Here is a 19,410-nt window from a genome sequence, read left to right as displayed (position 1 = left end):
ATGTTTCTTTGTGTACAGCTTGAACCTGACATAAATATCCGATATATTAGGCCGACTGTATATGTGTTATTTTTAAATGCACTCATCTAAATAAAAAAATCATTAAAAAATATATACTTTTGTGCACAGGTACTCCAGATAATGCAGGTATGATTTTAGACTAGGAAGGACAAAACAATGTAATGTCTGGAAGCATTTTACAATACCTTCAGGGCAAAATAAGGTTACAGCTAGATATGTGCAGTGTAATATTTGCAGCAAGCAATTATCCAAGGGCACTGCCAAGAAGCATTCACATGGGACAAATTCCATGTAGAAGCACTTAAAAATAATTCATGATAGGGTATACACCCAGATAATGAGGAAGAAAGCAGGTGCACCAGTAAAGTCAACCTTTACAGCACCCTGGGGAGATCCATCATCAGCTGCAGTCATTACAATACCATGTGCCTGCGAAGATTTGAGTGAGATGGTTACTCACTTTGGGATATGCCACATGTTTGTCACTGTAAAAGTGTCTTCTGTGGGTGCATTTCCCCCTTTTTCACTGTTCTCAGAGGCTACACTCATACACCAAAAAGTATGTACTGTTGAAAGAATCATCATTGAATAGTGGGAAAAAGATTGCAGCAAAAAAAACTACACGCTATGTGTATGCAAGTAGGTGTTTGCATGTGTATTGGACGTGTAACTGACTATTTAACATTTTGAGTGGGTGTGTGAATATATGTGTGGGTGTGTCAGTACCTGTGTGAATGACTGTATAGGTGTGTGAGTTCATGTATGAATACCTACATGGACATGTTTGTGACCCATAAGTTAACTTAGTATTATACATTTTTAAAACTTTACAAATACATTTTATTAACAGATTACAATACAATTTAAAGCAAACAACTAAACAATAAGCATAACATAACTTAATTAACAATTTACCAATACAGGAACACACCCAAACCTGAACTTCTGATTAGCTACACTAGGAACCCACCCATTTACTTGCAGTTCTGCTGTCTATTTACTTTTACATCTCCAAATTTGATCAGTTTATTGGAATGCCAATGTGGGACCAATGACTTCTGATATAGTTGTAATGGTGAGCTCAAGTGTATGTTGCAAAATTTAGGAATACCAACTTGGTTTCTAAATCTCAGTTGTGCAGAGTATTAATGGGATAACCTACATAACTTTTTGAGAGATGCCAACTCTTACATTAAAGACATCAAATTCAAGACACCAAAAGAGCTTAAAGATAGAGTTGTGCATTTGCCAAGTTTGTGCAGTGTAACATCTGCGGCAAGCAATTATCAAGAGAGACTGGTAAAATTATTCTTAAGGGACAAGTTCTATGTGAAAGCATCTTAAAACCATCCACGAAACAACATACAATAACTTGATGCGGGAGAAGGCAAGTGGAGGAGGACCACACTCATCATCTGTAGTATTCTTTGGGGAACATTCAAATATTCAACACATAACACTACCAGCTTATGGCAACAAGTTATCTGAGATGGTAACATTATCATACAATTCAAACAAAACAATTAACAAATTAACATAACATCACTTATTTAACTATTTACAAATACTCTTTTGTGCACAAGTACTACAGATAGATGCAGGTATGTCTTTAGACCAGCAAGGACAACCTGACCCTGTACTGCATGAGCAGAAAGAGATGCCACAGTGGAGAAGTGTGGCTCACTGGTTAGAGGAGGCAGACCTGGAAGCAGAGGTCAGCCCGGGACCAGGGTTCAATTCCCCGCCTCGGCGGGTCTTGGGCTCAAAAATTCCACGGACTCGACAATTCTCGCTCCGGTGCCTACTCGATTCATGGTTTCACACTCTGCGACTCTGGGCAATAGCTTGCTTAATCTACACAACGGCCCCTCGTGGTGGGATGCCTGGCTTTCACCTTGTAGATACCCTGCCGGGGTTATCTCACAGGGGAATACCAGGACGGGTTCCCTAAGCAAGCGCTTAGATACCGGGTTGGTGATTTGCGCTATATATGTACATTTACATCACCTCCAAAAAAGGGGATTAATGTTTGGAAACATTTCAGTACTCCTTTGGGAGAGAAAAAAGTTGGTGTCCAGTGTAATGTCTGTAGCAAGCAATTGTCGAGTCAGACTGTCATGAAGTATTGCCATGAAACAAGTTCTATGTGAAAATACATCAAACTATCCATCAAGGCAAGAACCATCACATAATACTGGAGAAGGCAGATACAGCAGAAGAACAATCATTATTTGTTGTAGCCTTAGGGGAACCATTGTCACTGTCAGTCACAACTGTTCCTGCTGTCTACGATAAGTTACCTGAGACAGTAACTCACTATAGTAAATGTCAGATGCCCATGGCTCTAAATATGTTGTCTGTGCCTACATGCCTGGATACAGTGAACAATCACCATTGTTAATTATTTTGTTGCTCCCAGTTGAACCTTCATGTTTTTCACTGACTGTAGCCAGTTGCTTCTTCACAGTTGCCTTCCATTATCCCTTTTCATACCTTGTTTATATTCTTCCTAAAACAAGAATTGAAAGAAAAGGTAAAACTTAGTGCTGCATGACCACTACTGCTAAGGAGAACAGTGCCCACATACAATTTAAATAAATACAATACCACAATTAAGCAATCAAAATTGGGTTTACGAAAGTATAAATGAAAATAAGGAGTTTAATAAACAGTTAAGTTCGTAAACCCAATTTTGATTGCTTAATTGTGGTATTGTATTTATTTAAATGTCAAGGGACCACTGTTCTCCTTACCATACATTTACTCTTGGTCCCTTAAGACTTTCTGGGTCTCCTTGTTCCTTTATCAAGCACAACCACTACTAGCATTTATTTCACAGGCCCTGGGCGCACGCAGTGCACTCTACTAGAGACTTACAGATAAATTAAATGTCCTAATTTTGGTTAAGTCAATCAAACCATGTTTAGGGGAGAAGCACATATACTTTATCACTATCGAGCAGTGGTAAACAGCTCAGATTCCTGAGACATACTGGGTTTCTCAGTGTGTGACTGAGTGTCAGAGTGACTGGTTGGGTGTTCACATGGGTATGTAAGTGACTGTATGGATTAGTGTTAGTGGATGTTTGGGTGTGTAACTGCGTGAGCAAGTGGATCTATTAGTAGTGGATACATAAGTACTGTGTGAGTGTGTGAGTGTGTGAGTGGATGTGTAAGTGATTCTGTCATTGATTGGATGTGACAGTGGCTGTATAGGGTTCTAAATAGGTATGTTTGTGGCTGTTTCGGTGGGTAAATGGGTGTATAACTGGGTGTATGGGTCTGTAAGTGTGTGTGTAAGTGACTGAAACTTAAAAGCACATGTCTTACCTTTTAACTGCAGATAATCCTGCACATGGGGCTACATACGGCGTACATAAGAGGTGACTTAAATATTTAAAAAGGAGAGTTTAAACATTGGTAATGAGTATTAAATGCCACATATAAGTGGCAGTAAAGTACACACACAGGCTCAGCAATTGCAGGCCTTAGTCAGGTTTAAAGAACTTATTGTATGAATGGATCAATTTGTGCTACAGGCCCACTACTAGCATTTTGTTTACAGGTCCTGGGCATAGGTAGTGCACACTACTGGGGACTGCAGATCGATTAAATATACCAATTGTAGATAAGTTAATGAAACCATGTTTAGGTGAGAAGCACATACACTTTAACACTATCTAGCAGTGGTAAACTGCTCAGATTTCTAAGCCAAACTGGGTGTCTCGATATGTGACTAGATGTGTTCATGACTGTATGGTTGTCTAAATTGGCATATAAGTAGCAGTATGGATTAGTAACTGGCTGTGTTAGTCAGTGTTTGGCTTTTTCCCTCTGTGTGAAAGTGGCTCTATTAGTGGTGGAGATATAAGTAATGTGTGAGTGTGTGGGGGATGTATAAGTGATTCTGTCATTGTCTGACTGGATGTGACAGTAGCTGTATGGTTTTCTAAATAGGTTTCTTAGTGGCTATATAGGTTTGTGACTGTCGATAGAACCGAGTATATGGGTCTGTAAGTGCCTGTCTAAGTGACTGAAACTTATAGGTATATGTCTTACCTTATAACTACCGAGCACCCTGCCCATTGGGCTAGCTAGGGCATACCTTAGGGTGACTTAAGTGTAAAAAAGGAGATATTAAACATTGGCAAGGGGTATTAAATGACAAGTCGGCCTGGCAGTAAAACTGCACACACTGATTTGCAGTAGCAGGTCTGAGACATGTTTAAAGTGTTACTTGTCTGGATGGCTGACTTGGAGTGACAGTACTTGAGTATATATCTGAGTGACTGTATCAGATCCTCTGTGGGTGAGTCCCTGGATGTGTAAGCAACAATATTGCGATATAACTGGCTCTATTAACTCTGTCGATCTGTAAATGTGTATGTAAGTGGGCGAATAGCTTGCTTACTGGCTGCCTTACTGAGTGATGAGGTATACAACTCTGTGTGGAACTGGCTGTGTTACTGCTGGATACATATGTGCTATGTGGGTATGTGAGTGGATGTGTAACTAAGTATATCTGACTGGGTATGTTAGTGGCTCTAAGCGTTTTTTACAAAGGTATGTGAATCGCAGTATGGGTGGAAGACTGGATATTTAACTGGGGGTAAGGGTCTCCAAGTGCGCATGTAACTCACTGAAACCTTAAGGTACAAATCTTACCTTTTGAGCACATAGCACCCTGCCCTATGGCCTACCTAGTCTACCTTAGGGGTGACTTATATGTAGTAGAAGGGGAGTTTAAGGCTTTGCAAGGTGTTTTAAATGCCAGGTCATGGCAGTAAAGCAACACACACAGGCTCTGCAATAGCAGGCCTGAGACATTGCTAAAGGGCTAGTTGTCTGGATGTGTGAATAAAAGTGTCAGTACTTGAGTACATATCTAAATAAGTGTATCAGTCCCTCTGTGAGTGTGTCATTGGATATGTAAGTAACTATGCCAGCAAATGACTGGCTCTCTTAGTAACTCTGAGTCTGTAAATGTGTATGTAAGTGACTGTATGGATTGCTTACTGGCTGTGTTAGTGACTCTACAGGTGTGTGAGTGGGTGTGCCAGTGTCTGTATGAGTGTATAAATATTTCAGTGAGTGTATGTATGGTGAGTAAATCAGTGTATGAAAAGTTTTATGGTTGTGTGACTGAGCGTGACAGTCACTGTCTTGCTATATGAGTAGTGGGTGCATAAGTGCTTTTATGGGAGTCTAACTCGGTGTGACTGCCTGACTGTATGAGTGGGTGAAAATTACGAATGTCTGACAAAATATCGAAACCCACAATATCGATATACAAAAATATCGCAACAAATATATCGACATCAAAAATATCGGAATCCTATCTTCATAAAGGTAAGTACAAAAATATCGGAAAAAAAATATCGTAGTACAAAAATATCGGAATCAAAAATATCGGTTTTTTAAATGTATTAATAATAATGTAAAAATAATGTTAAAATACATATAATTTTACAAGTATTAAATAAAAATATTAAAACAAAATTAAAACTAATACATATACATTTAAAATAAATAAAACACTTAATAATGTAATGTAATTAATTTTTTTTTAATGTTATTTATTTGATTTAATGTAATATTTATTTATTTTTACCCTGTACGCCTGTACCCCAAAAACCCAAAACTGACCCTGAACCCTAAAAATACCCCTTTACCCAAAAACTGAAAACTGACCCTGAACCCTAAAAATACCCCTTTACCCATGAACTGAAAACTGACCCTGAACCCTAAAAATACCCCTTTACCCAAAAACAGAAAACTGACCCTGAACCCTAAAAATACCCCTTTACCCATGAACTGAAAACTGACCCTGAACCCAAAAAATACCCCTTTACCCAAAAACAGAAAACTGACCCTGAACCCTAAAAATACCCCTTTACCCATGAACTGAAAACTGACCCTGAACCCTAAAAATACCCCTTTACCCATGAACTGAAAACTGACCCTAAACCCTAAAAATACCCCTTTACCCAAAAACTGAAAACTGACCCTGAACCCTAAAAATACCCCTTTACCCATGAACTGAAAACTGACCCAGAACCCTAAAAATACCCCTTTACCCAAAAACTGAAAACTGACCCTGAACCCTAAAAATACCCCTTTACCCAAAAACTGAAAACTGACCCTGAACCCTAAAAATACCCCTTTACCCAAAAACTGAAAACTGACCCTGAACCCTAAAAATACCCCTTTACCCATGAACTGAAAACTGACCCTGAACCCTAGAAATACCCCTGTACCCATGAACTGAAAACTGACCCTGAACCCTAAAAATAGCCCTGTACCCAAAATTAATTAATATTATTTAATTACCAATTAATTATTAATTAACAATAACAATAAAGTAAATATATTAGCACATTTGCTGTAATTAATTTAATTTAATAATTAATATTATTTTGCCCAATTAATTAATTAAGAATAACGATAAATTATATATAAAAAAATTACTATAATTAATGTAATAAAATAATTAATAATAATTAATTACCAACTAATTAATAATTATAAATATGTAAAAAATTATAATAATAATTAACTAATTAATAGAAATTAATTACCAATTAATTATTAATTAAAATATGTTAAACATATATCAATTAAATAATTATTATTAAATTACTTCCCACCCTATTCCCCTATAAACCCATAACCCGCTACAGAACATATTTATCAATTAATCAATTAATTAAAAATCATTAAAAATTTATTCTCAATTAATTAATTAATAATTCCTACTAATTATTAATTAATTTAACATAATTAAATTACTTCCCACCCTATTCCCCTATAAACCCACAACCCACTACAGTAGTAAAAGACAATATTTAATTAAATTACATTAAAAATAAATATAAAACATAATAAATACAATATAATATACACTAAATTTATTTAAAAATTGATATTAGTAACATCAAAGTTATTAATTTCGATATTGTTAACATCGATATTTACAACTTCGATATTACTGATATCATACCAATATCGATATTTAGACTGTCGATATTACTTACCTTCGATATTTTTGTATATCGATATTTAAACTTCGATATTTTGGTATATCGATATTTAAAACTCGATATTTTGTCTGTGTACTGAAAATTACATACTATAACCAAACACCCACATCTAATTTAAAACACATTAATTAATACTATCTTAAGACCATAACTATATTTTCAGTATACCAATTCTTATTTCTTTTTTCCTGCTCTCTCAATTTTTAGTTAATATTCTCATTAAGCTACCTTCTATTTAGCCTTCTAATATAGTGTCCTGAAGTTACATATTTTCTTCCATCTTATATACTCTTTTATACTATATCCTATTTAACATACCTGTAAAAGCTTTTTGCTGTTCAACTTTAATTTTTATTTCTGTTATCATCTGTTTTCATTGGGAATTTCAAATCAGAACTGTGCCAATCCTCCTCCACTCTCAGTGCAAAAGCAGTTAAAATGGCTGCCCTTCACTATGTGCTCCTACTTATTCTCTTGTAGTTAACACAGGCTTCTTTTCGTCTTTCACTTTTGCTATACCACTTATAAATAGTCAGTATTTTTAATCCTTTCCATTTTGCATGGAAAGAAGCCCATTTTAAAGTTTCCAATCCGTGGATCCACTGCAACGCTCCACAGGCTAGGCCTGGTTGCGGTGCCACGCTTCAAACGCTGTAGAATAGGAGGGCGGTCCTTCCGCTATTTAGCGGCGAAACTCTGGAACTCACTACCCAGCCACATCCGTGCCCTGAATGACCTTATCTCTTTCAGGAGGTCGATCAAGACCTACTTTTTTCCACCCAGAATCTACTGTCACTGCTCTGCAACTCTTTTCAGCTGCCGTCTACTCTCTCTGACAGCTGGTTCTCTGTTGATCACAGCGCTGGGACGCCCCTTTGCTGGGGCAGCTGCGCGCTATAGAAGTCCGATTAACATAACATAACACGGCCCCCTGTGTACCTTCACGGTGTATCCACGAATCCACGTGGAAGCCCATAGAAGCATTTAACGATAAACTATTAATAAATTGCATTTATCTTTTACTTTGTAAAAACGACATAATTAAAAGCCAAACACTACCTAATTACCAATGTTGCCACATAAGTCTTTTTCGGTTTCACAGTGCAGATGTTTTTGTTATGTTAAAGTTATGTTAAAAGTGATTTGTTGAGCACACGTACACCAGGCGTTTTCTTGGTGCTGAAAGAGAGGACGGTTGCAGTCGCAAAATAGTGGGTTCAGTTATATGCCTGGTAAAATGCCAGGTTTTAAGTGATTTCCTGAATTGGGTATAAGAGCTTGCCTTACGCTATTCGGGAGAAAGAAGGTTCCAGAATTGAGGAGCCAAGGTTGTTAATCTAAGGCCCCCATGTTTCTTCCATTTGAAGAGATTGGGGGACAACAGGTTCTTATTAGAAGAGTGTAGGTCACGCGAAGGAATATACCGCTGTAACTTTGAAGCGATGAAGGCAGTACCACGTCCTGAAAGAACTTTATGGATGGTGCAGCCAAGCTTACATAGACAGCGTTGGGACACAGGAAGCCAATGGAGGCTTTTCAGTAGTGGTCTCACATGTTGGTGTTTCGGCTAACCAAAGATTAGCCTAGCCGCTTGATTCTGGACCAGTTGCAGCCGATACAAATGGTCTGCTGGTATACCGGCGTACAGAGAATTTGCGTAGTCGATATGCGAGACTACCAGGGCAAGGGCGACTTGAGTCAGGGCCTCTGTGGACAAGAATCTACTAATTTTCCAAATTTGTCACAGATGAAAAAAACATCCAGAGACCACTGGCCAGATCTGAGCCTTCATTGTTAGATCGTTACTGATCACAATTCCCAGACTTTTAACAGAACTAGCTGGGAGCGGGGGGCTGCCCAGTAACGGAGGCCAGAAGTTGGAATTCCAAGGGTTGGCCGACCCGCCAGTGAGGATCAGCTCGGTTTTGTCGAGGTTTAATTTGAGCTGATTTATAGTCATCCAATCACTAATGAAATTCATTGTGCATTGGAAACTCACAACAGATGATGCAGAAGAATCAATGTTAAACACCAACTGAATATCGTTGGCATAATTGAAAACTATAAACTCTCTTTTACGCAAAGCCAGGATCAGAGGTAAAAAGTACAAATTTAAAAGAAGGGGTGAGAGGGAAGAGCCCTGTGGGACCCCGCAGGTCAGTTTTCTTTGTTCTGCACAAAAATTAGCGAGGCGAACTGATTGAGAGCAGTTGTCGAGAAAGGAAGTGATCCACTTCAATGACAGACCCTGGATCCCGGTGCAGCCGACACGGTCAATCAAAAGATGGTGGTCGACCGTGTCAAAAGCGCCCGACAAATCCATGAGCACCAGGGCCTGAGCAGTGCCCTGATAAGCCTCCCCTCTCTGTCTATCCAGGACTGCCAAGATGACAGACTCAGTTGAATGTTCAGGTCTAAACCCTGCTTGATGAGAGTCCAGATAATAAGATTGTTATACAAAAGTACTGAGACAATTGGCAACGTGGGCTTCCAAAATCTTGCTTAAGTAAGGCAACAAAGAAATGGGGCGTTAATTACCAGGAACCAAAGGATCTAAACTATGTTTCTTAAGGATGGGGACAACTTCTGCTTTTTTAAATAAATCTGGAACAATCCCTTGAGCAAGGGAGTTGTTAAAAAGCAGAAAGGGAGGGTCCGGGCAGCATAGGAATGCTTCCCGAAGGATGTGAGAGGGGCAACTATCCATGGAGGAACCAGAGCACATCTTTTTAAGTAGGGCAAAAAAAATGTCTTGAGTAATACAAGGGATTTGATCTAGATGAGTAGAGTTTGTGTAAGAGCATGAAAGGACCAGGGGCAAGGAGGGTTTAGAAATGCTGGCCTTAATGGTGGCAATTTTCTCAATGAAGAAAGAGTTGAGAGAATTACATAGAGTTTATGAAGGAACAGGCAGTAGTCGCGGCGCCACTTGCATTCAGCTTGTCTCAGTGCAAGTTTCTTCATTTTAGATCTGCGGAAAACCAACATTGTGCATCATGGGGCCTCCTAGTTTAAATTTGTCTCAAGGGGACTATGCTATCTCTAGTCGAGTCCAGCCAAGTATTAAGTTGTTTCCGCTTGAGTGTGTAGAGACTCATGTAGGGCAGTGGGGGCTAAGGCAGTTAACAAGGAACTAAATTCTTTGATGTCCACCGACCCCAGTTTCTGGCCATAAAATTGCATGGCGAAGGAGTGTTAGTAGGGCGGGTATAGGGGATGACAAAGGTAATAAAGTGATGGTCCAACCATATACAAGGGGAAACCTGCAGGTGAGAAATTTCTAGGGTGGCGGTCCAGACCTGGTCCAAAATGTGCCCCTTGATATGTGTGGCTACCTTTACATGCTAAGTTCAATTCAGGCCCACTAAGAGTTCAGTGAATTCGATAGAGCAGGAACTTTCTCGTGCGTCATCGGGCCAGAAGTTAAAATCGCCAATAATCAAAATTTGAGAATGGTTAACCACCAATTCGGCGATCATATCACCTAACAACTGGGGAATGTAGGGAAGTGATGTGGGGGTCTATAACATAGTACACATATGAAAGAAGAATGGTGAGATTCAAATTCTAACAGAAGACCGTCAACTGAGGGGATACCTACAGATACTAATGATGTAAATTTGTGCTTCTGTTGAATTACTGCTGCGACCCCTCCTCCAATTTTACCGGCAAATCTGTTAGCCTGGAGGATATAGTAATTGTCTGGAATTGCTGCAAAAATGTCAGGAGCAGATTCTGTTGTCAACCACGTTTCTGAGAGAAGGAGGATGTCAGGGTTGTCAGCATCTAGAAGGTGAAAGATCTCGAGCTGGTGTTTCACCACTGAGCGTGTATTTAAATAGCAAATAGAAAGTCCCTCCAGCACTTGGTGTGCGGGGTAGGTTGGAGTCTTCCCCCCATATACTTTTAGCTCTGTGTCCATGAAGACCATGTTAGCAACACTATCTACCTACCATGAGGTCAAACGTACACATTACTTTCTGTGAGCACCATACTAGCTCCAAATTAAACTGTTGCAGGTGTGGTTAACATAATTCTTTTTATATTTTCAAAACCAATCACAATCCAACTCAATACCTGATTTTATATTCAAATTTCTGTCCTCCATTTTAGCTCCCTTTCTTCTTCACAACTGCATCATTCTACTACAGCCCTCCCTTCTGTGTGACTCCTCCTTCCCTCCAAAATGGTCATAGTGAGGATTGTGAGTCATAGTTTAGTGTTTTTTGAGCATTGCAGATCTCAACCCAAAAGCACACATTCAACATATAATAGCAATGGGTTTTCCTCAACCAAAACCATTTATCTAAAACAACAACACATTTAATACATTAGGCATATAACTGGCTACATGGGTATCTAAGAGAATGTGGGCGTGCGTCTATAGGTCTGTGAGTAGGTGTGTCAGTTGTTTTGATGAAGTGTGAGTGGGTGTATAACAGTCTATGAGTTTCTAACTGGGCATGTGAGTGGCAGTATGGGTCACTGAGTGAGTGTGTGACTGGGTGAGTGAGTAGGTGTTTGACTGTGTGGGAAGGTGAGTATGTCACAGACTAGATAGGTGTGTGAGTGGGTGTGTGAGTGTGCGACTGGTTGTGTCAATGGCTGTGTGAGTGGTAATATGGGTATATGAGTCGCTAAGAGTGGTTGTGTGGTTGTGTGAGTGGCTGTGTAGTATTTGTATTGGTGTGATTGGCTGTGTCAGTGATGTGCATGTGTGAGTGAATGTGTGAGTAACTCTGTGTGTCTATGAGTAGGGGTGGTTCTGGTTGTATGGGTGTGGTATTAGGGGTGTGAGTAACTGTATGAGTGTGTGAGTGTGTGTGTGTTAATAGCTCTGTGGGTGAGTGAGTCCTTCTCAGTGTGTCAGTGGTTGTGTGAGAACCTGTGTGGGTGTATGAGTAGTTGTATGGGTATATGAGTTGGTGTGTGAGTGTGTTTGTGGATCTGTGAGAGGGTGTCTGAGTGTTTATGTGGATCTTTGAGTGGGTGTGTGAGTGTCTGTGAGTGAGTGTGGGTATGGTGCTGTGAGTGGATGTATGAGTGTCTCTGTGGGTCTGTGAATGGGTGTGTGAGTGAGTGTGTGGGCCTGTAAGTAGGTGTGTGAGTGGGTCTGTGTGTGTGAGTGTCTTTGTGGGTCTGTGAATGGGTGTGAGAGTGCCTGTGTGGGTCTGTGAGTGGGTGTGAAAGTACCTCTGGGGAACTCTGAGTGGTTCTGTGAGTACCTTCTTAGCTCTCTTAATGGGTGTGTGAGTGCCAGCGTGGGTCTGTGAGTGCCTATGTGGGTCTCTGAGAGGGCATGTGTGAGTGGCTGTGTGGGTATGATAATGTCTGTGAGGATCTGTGAGTAGGTGTGAAAGTGTGTCTGTGAGTACCTGCAAAGGTCTGTGATACAAAATTCTTGTTATGGTACTTTTATGATTGCTTTTGAAAATTTAATAAAGCTATTTTGACTTGAGTGGGTGTGTGAGTGCCTGCGTGGGTATGTGAGTGGGTGTGTGAGTGACTGCATGGGTATTTCGTTGGATGTGTCAGTGACTGTGTGGGTCTGAGAGTGCCTGCATGAGTTTGTGAGTATATGTGTGAATGTCTGCATAGGTCTGTGAGTGACTGCCTGTACGTGTCTGTAAATTGGTGTAAAAGTACCTTTACGCGTGTCTGAGTGGGTCGCAAAGTGTTTTTTCTTTCGACGTGCACCAAGATTCACTAATCCCTCACGGATTTACATGGTGGGTCGTGCTGAGCCGTGTGGGGGGTCTGCTAATTTCCAGAGTTGAAACCCCACAGATATAAGTCAATTTTGTACTCAACAGAAGTCCTTCTGAGGGTCTTCTAACACATCCATGGGATCAGGCTACCTCTTTCCTGACCCATTTAATTATTTTGCAGATACATTTTAAGGCCCCTGGACAGTTTCCCAACACTTAAAATAGCAGCTGCTATGTCTCGGTCAGTTTGTGGTCAGACAATCACGGCGTTACTGGTGACACTTGACTTCGCTTAATCACCATGGGGACTCTGCGGAGGGTCCACGTCCTTAGATCTACAATTTTGTTTTTCCTTTAATAACTCCACAACTACTGAACGGATTTATACCAAATCATAAAAAGGGCTCTTTCAGGGACAAGAGCACCTCTCTGCCAAATTTGGTGTAATCCATCCAACAGTTCAGACCGTAGTCGTGTTCAAAATCCTACGGGAAATTGCATGGGAAACGCACATTTTTTGACATACCTGTTTTTGTCAGCCCCAATTTGACAGATCACTCTGAAACTTTAAATGCAGAACTAGACAAACCAGGCCACTTTTTTGAGAACATTTTGTGCAGATTCATCAAACGGCACCAAAGTTATCTAAGAGATTCAAGGGATGTGATCAATAAAGGGGAAGGCTTGCCATTTGACTAAACCAAGCAGATACTAGTGACCTTAGACACTGAGGCATTTTATAGAAACATCCCTCAATATGAGGCTCTGTATGTTATACAAGACATTTTAAATCAATTAGCTGGCGCACAACCGTTGGTTAGGTGAATTTTCTTTAAGCTTTCCCTAATGCGTTTTCAAGTTTCACTAGGTCTTCCTTGGGGTGACGTTTCCGTCCTATGTGGTGAACGTCTCAATAAAAGTTTAAAATCTGTGCTTCCAAGAATCTTGGTGGCATCCCCCTGTGGGCACTCCACTGGCTTCCAGGCAGGTTCAAATAATTGAAGTCGAATTCTTTGTCATTCGTTCTTGAATGTATTCATTCATTGTATATCATTCATCTTCATTATTTCCATATGTTAATTCATTCACAGTACATAAATTAATTCAAACAAGCTTTTTCCTTTTCTTGATACACTCTATGCTCTTCATCAAGGAGTACATTCTAGAAATCAAATCATAATGCAATGTGATACAAGGACTTATATGTGTTACATCTGCATCAAGTTAGAAGTCATACGGTTGAAAAATGGTGCTCATGTGCAATCGTATAGACATGAATGTGGTGGCGATAAAAGACTATAATCGTGTTCGTGATTTAGAAAAAATGCCTTCATATCGTGCTCATGCTTAAAAGTGATGTGAAAAATCGAAGAATGTATGTTGTTACTCACAATCAAGGTTCGGAGAATATGCTTTGAGAGTAAATGTAAACAGAGTGAAAACCGAAGCGTCAAGACGTTGAAAACGACAATGGTTAGCAATATCAGTACGACGCTAAAGTTAAGCGAGTATTAAAATCCTAAAGCGTAATGTGCTATCGCACTCTATAAGAGCACTTTAATTAGGGGTTTCGAACTTACTTGTATCAAAATTTCACGAAGGGTCTCTGTAATCCACAATCGATTATTACCCACGAATCCGTATCACGGCGGAATGTTCAGAAGTGCATTTGCCAGCGTTCTGCAAGTAAACAGAAACGCGCGTATGCGTGATGACTCTGTAGTTGGTAGCTAGTGAAAACGGACTCAAACCGGGTGCGGTGTGGAGGACATGTTACAGTGTGTATGAATGATGAAATAGTCAATGTCATAAAATTAAAACATAAAAATAAAAATAATGAACTAAAATAAACTGAACTCAAATGTAGGAAAGTGGAAAGAATACACTATGTTTTCACCATTGTATGCAATGTTTGTGAAAATGCCATAACTTGTGTTAGAAGCAGTGTATACATGTAAATGTTAGCATATAAATGTTAGCAACTAGCACAGTATCTTAAAGCAAAAGCATAAGGCCTGGTACTCAGAGGTAGCAAGCATATTCAATTAGTTCATTGAGACCATGTGGTCTATATGATTGTAGTTTCATTATCCAAAAGTTCTCAGGTTAGCATACAAGGGCGCCATACAATTTTCCATGGATATACCGCAAAGTTGGAGGAACCATTCCACCTTCCATTGGAAATAACTTTGTTAGAGTGTGAAATGGACTAGTTCCATAATAAACATTTGCATTGTTGTTTCCAAATCGAAGTTAAGTAATGTGTATTCAACTGCTTCCAGTCCCATGTTGTGAGGGTTTGATGTATAAAGCGATTTTACATCGGCTGTACATAGTATGATGCTTTCAGTTTCTTGACAACCTATATTTTGAAGCTTGTGTAAAAAATCAGTAGTTTCTTTTATGTATGATGTCATTTTTTTAACACTGGGTTGGAGGTATTTATCAATAAACTGGCCAATGGGTTCATGAATACTTCCACATGTTGAGACTATGGATCTAAACGGTGGGTCTATAACACTCTTGTGAATTTTGGGAACCATATAGAGTTCTGGACTCTTAGGGTTTTGTTTCAAAAGCAAAGATCTTGTTTTGTCTTTTATGGTTCCCATCTCATGTGCTTTGTCAACTATGGTCTTTAATAGTTTAAAAAATTCCTTAGTTAGGTTGTTTTCCAATTTCATGCATATGTTACTGTCCATAATGTGTTCCCTCACTCGGTTTCCATAATGATCAGTATTCAGTATTACTAGGGTGCCACTCTTGTCTGCTTTTTGAAACACTATGTTCGGGTTGTTTGATAATTTCTTAAATGTACTCCATTCTTTCTGTGTGATATTTCTAGTCTCTTTCTTCTTAAATTAAATTTTTGCAAGATCTTGTTTGACCAAATTGTCATATAGGTCCAAGGTTTTGTGGATTGTAGGAGCCATATAAGTACTTTTTCTCCTCAATCTTTGAAACTTTTTTGACAACGTCCTACAAGATCAGAGGCCCATAGATGGCCAAGATGAATTACAAGGATTGAGGAGCAAAAGTACTTATGTGGCTCCTACAATCCACAAAACCTTGGACCTATATGAAAGTTTTGTCAAAAAAGATCTTGCAAAATTAAAATTTAAGAAGAACTAGAACTATCACACAGAAAGACTGGAGTACACTTAAGAAATTAGTAAACAACCCGAACATAGTGTTTCAAAAAGCACACAAGAGTGGCGCCCTAGTAATACTGAATACTGATCATTATGAAAACCGAGTGAGGGAACACATTATGTGTGCCCTCACATATAATCCCAAAGTGAACAAGGTCAGGAATATTATCCAGAGCGATGTTCCCAAACCTTTGTTTTCCTTCAGAAAAGGCAATCATTTGAGGAATTATTTAGTGAGAGCTGTTCTTCCAACAGAAAAGAAAAGAGATCGGAGAGAGATGCTCAGCCTGGCGCCAGTCATTTGCCATTTTAAGTGTAACAGCTGTACAGCCTGTCAGTTTACAAAGGACTCAAAATCTATTATGATTAATGGGAAAATAATAACAACAAACAACATTTTCAAATTGTATCACAAAACATGTTGTGTATTTGTTGACCTTGGCCTTTTTGGCAGGGTCATCCTTAATCTTGTTGAATTTCTCCTAGCCTTTTTTCTGACATGGAGTTGGTGGTTTTTTTATCCACCGGGTACTTTAGCATTGCTGTCCAGTGTAAAGTGCGTGCGCTCTCTGTGTTACATTTGGTAAGATTGGTATACACCTGTTTGGCATATTTAATTTACCTGTCAGTCCCTTGTAAAGTGGTATCTCATATACCCAAGGCTGGTAAATTAAATGCTACTGTTGGGTTTGCAGAGCTGATGGCGCCACCCACCAAAGTAGCCTTTCAAACATTTCTCAGGCCTCTGCCATTGCAGGACCTGTGCGCTCAGTGTTACTGCCGCTATGATGTAGCACCTAAAGTGTGTGCCATGTCTGTGACCCCCCTTTTTCTGCAAGTCAATCACCCCTAAGGTAGGCCCTAGCTAGCCTTATTGACATGGTGCATTGTAGGTTAAAGATAGGACATGCACCTTAAATGTGTGACATGTCCTGGTAGTCACAAACAGCCATTTTGGTTTCTCACTACTGTGGGGATGCCCTCCCATAGGGATGCATTGGGAATTCCCTGATAAGTGTTTCAGTGGTAAATCCTGATATGAGAGGAGAAGCGTGGTCAAGTTTAGTATATTTGGAATTGTCATAATAAATGCTGCCCAATGGTGTGCACAGATTCATTATAACTATTTTAGAAATGCCACTTTTAGAAGTTGGCATTTCTGTTTGCTATGTGTCTGCCTGCCTGATGTGAATTGCATGTCTGGCTTTTGAGTGACAGAGGCTGGGGGTGCTCCAGGACGGGCAGGGTGAGTCAGGACTAGGCTGAATAGGCGATCTGCATTAGGAGTAGTGAGAGGAGTAATCCCCTGACTCTGAATAGGTCTGTGCCTAGCCTGTACAATGTTGGCTCCGCCCCCTGTGGTGTGTCTGATCACCAAGCCCCCACCTTACAAAGGGGAAGAGGAGCCTTGTAAACAAAGTGCTGCAATTCCCCCCATAACCAATTTTTGCTGGTTCCCCCAAGCCCTGTACTGCAGACAAAGGAGAAAATGAGTATAAATGTAGGGGCTGTGGCCCCATGAATTTGGTGCTGTTCCTGGACCTTTGGGGGCTTGCTGCTGCTGGGGCCCAGAAGGAACCGCCATGGGGGCTTGCCTACCTGCTGGAGGGACCTGTGTCCTTGCCTCCCGGGACCCAGCTTTGCCCCTTTCCCCTCTCAGGACTTTTGCTGCATCTAGCGCCTCGTGAGCATTATATTTTAATTATTCCAAGGAGAAGAGTGTGTAGACCTTGGAGCGCCGAGCTACAACTTGTTTGGGGGGAGTCCCAACGTGGGTATCCTCCCTCCCAGTAATGCCGTGGAGCAGGTGCCCACCCCACATTCTGTGCGAACCGAGCGGGAGCCCACCCCGCTTATTGTATCTTTAAATTGCGGGTTCCCACCCGCGTTGTTTGTTTTAGCTGGAGCCCGAGCTGCCCAGAGGAGAGCGCGGAAAACGGAAGTCAGGAACCCGTGCCTGACTGTGGGCGGGGCCTGCGTGCATAATGGAGCCGGAGACTCAAGGGCTTCATTTCCGCCCCTTCTGCCCGTTGCAGACAGGAGCAGAACAGGAGAAGTGACGCAGCTGGGCAGAGGAGACCGGGAGAAGAGGCCCGAGAGCAGGGCCGATCCCAGCACACTGCGGTCCCAGTCCCAGCCCAAGCGGAGTCCCGAGAGAGACTTCCCCCCAGCAGCGAGCCCAGTGAGTTGGGATGGCGGGGGGGAGTGAGATCGAGGCACAGTTCTGGTGCCTATTTCCCGAGCGGCCCCGCCTGATAGAGGGCTGCTCCAATGTCGGGGGCACCTCTGTCTTCACTCTCAAACCAGGGGGTGTGTCGGGGCACATTGTCGGTGCCCTCCCCATGCGGTTGCTTCGCCAGAGCGGGCCCCAGCGTGCCAAGGCCGCCTGATTCAGTTGCGACAGCTGCCCCGCCTGATAGAGGGCAGCTGTAACGATGGGAACATTTTGTGATAGTGTCCCAGTGGGGCTGGAGAGGCACAGTGGTGCCATGCCCTTTTTGCTCATTCACAGCTGCGCCGCACCAGCGCGAGCAGATGCAACGTTTTGCACATTTGTTTTTCCCACCCATAGGGCACAGAGAGTGCACATGCCTACAAGTAATTTTCACAGCTGCACAGCAATTAGTGGCAGCTGCAACGTTTAGGACAGCGCAATTGCGAATTCTGCTGTATTGGCAGCCAGCCCTGACATTATGGACATAGGCCATTTGAGCCCTCTGAGAAGGCCAGTTGGCCAGGGGGACTGTGTTAGGTTGATAGGGTGCCAGGCCCTAATGGGATTTATGTGGTTCGAAGGAAAAGTGATTTATGCACCCTGATTTATGACTCTAAGGTGGTTTACGATTATGAGGTTATTTGCATACTGTGTTTATGCTTGTGAGGTTATTCTCTACTGTGATGTATGCCCCTAATGTGATTTATGATTAGGAGGATATGGTGTAATATGTTTAGGCTTGTGAGGTTGGCGCATAATGTATTTGACGTCTAATGTGATGCTGGTTGCATACTATGATTTATGTTACAGGATATAATGCTGAGTACGGTATTTTGCCAGTAATTACCGGTTGTGTTCTACATTTACTATTTGTGCTTGTGATGGTTTTGACAATGGCCCAACTGGCCCTGTCATGTGTATATAATCCCCTGTGAATAGTGCCTAGTGCCAGTTGGCACAGTGTATATTGTGTGATTACTATTCTAATGTGTTATGATAATACAAAGGCTACTTTTATATATAACCTTGTGTGGAGTTCATTTTGTGGTGTGCCTAGTATGTTGTTGCTGTGTGTTTATTACGCAAACGCTTTACACATTGCCTCTGGGATAAGCCTGACTGCTCGTGCCAAGCTATCAAGGGGGTGAGCAGGGGTTATCTTCAGCGTGTAACTCTCTTGCCCTGGCTAAAGAGGTGGTTTCTGTCTGGCTTAGGCGCAGGCCCTAGCCAACCAGAAATACAATTTCTAACAGTATCGCATACAATGTCCATGTG

Source organism: Lissotriton vulgaris, chromosome 5 (genome assembly GCF_964263255.1).
Source record: "Lissotriton vulgaris chromosome 5, aLisVul1.2, whole genome shotgun sequence".
NCBI lineage: Eukaryota > Metazoa > Chordata > Amphibia > Caudata > Salamandridae > Lissotriton > Lissotriton vulgaris.
The sequence above is the reverse complement of the archived record's forward strand: the minus strand, read 5'-3'. Positions refer to the sequence as shown.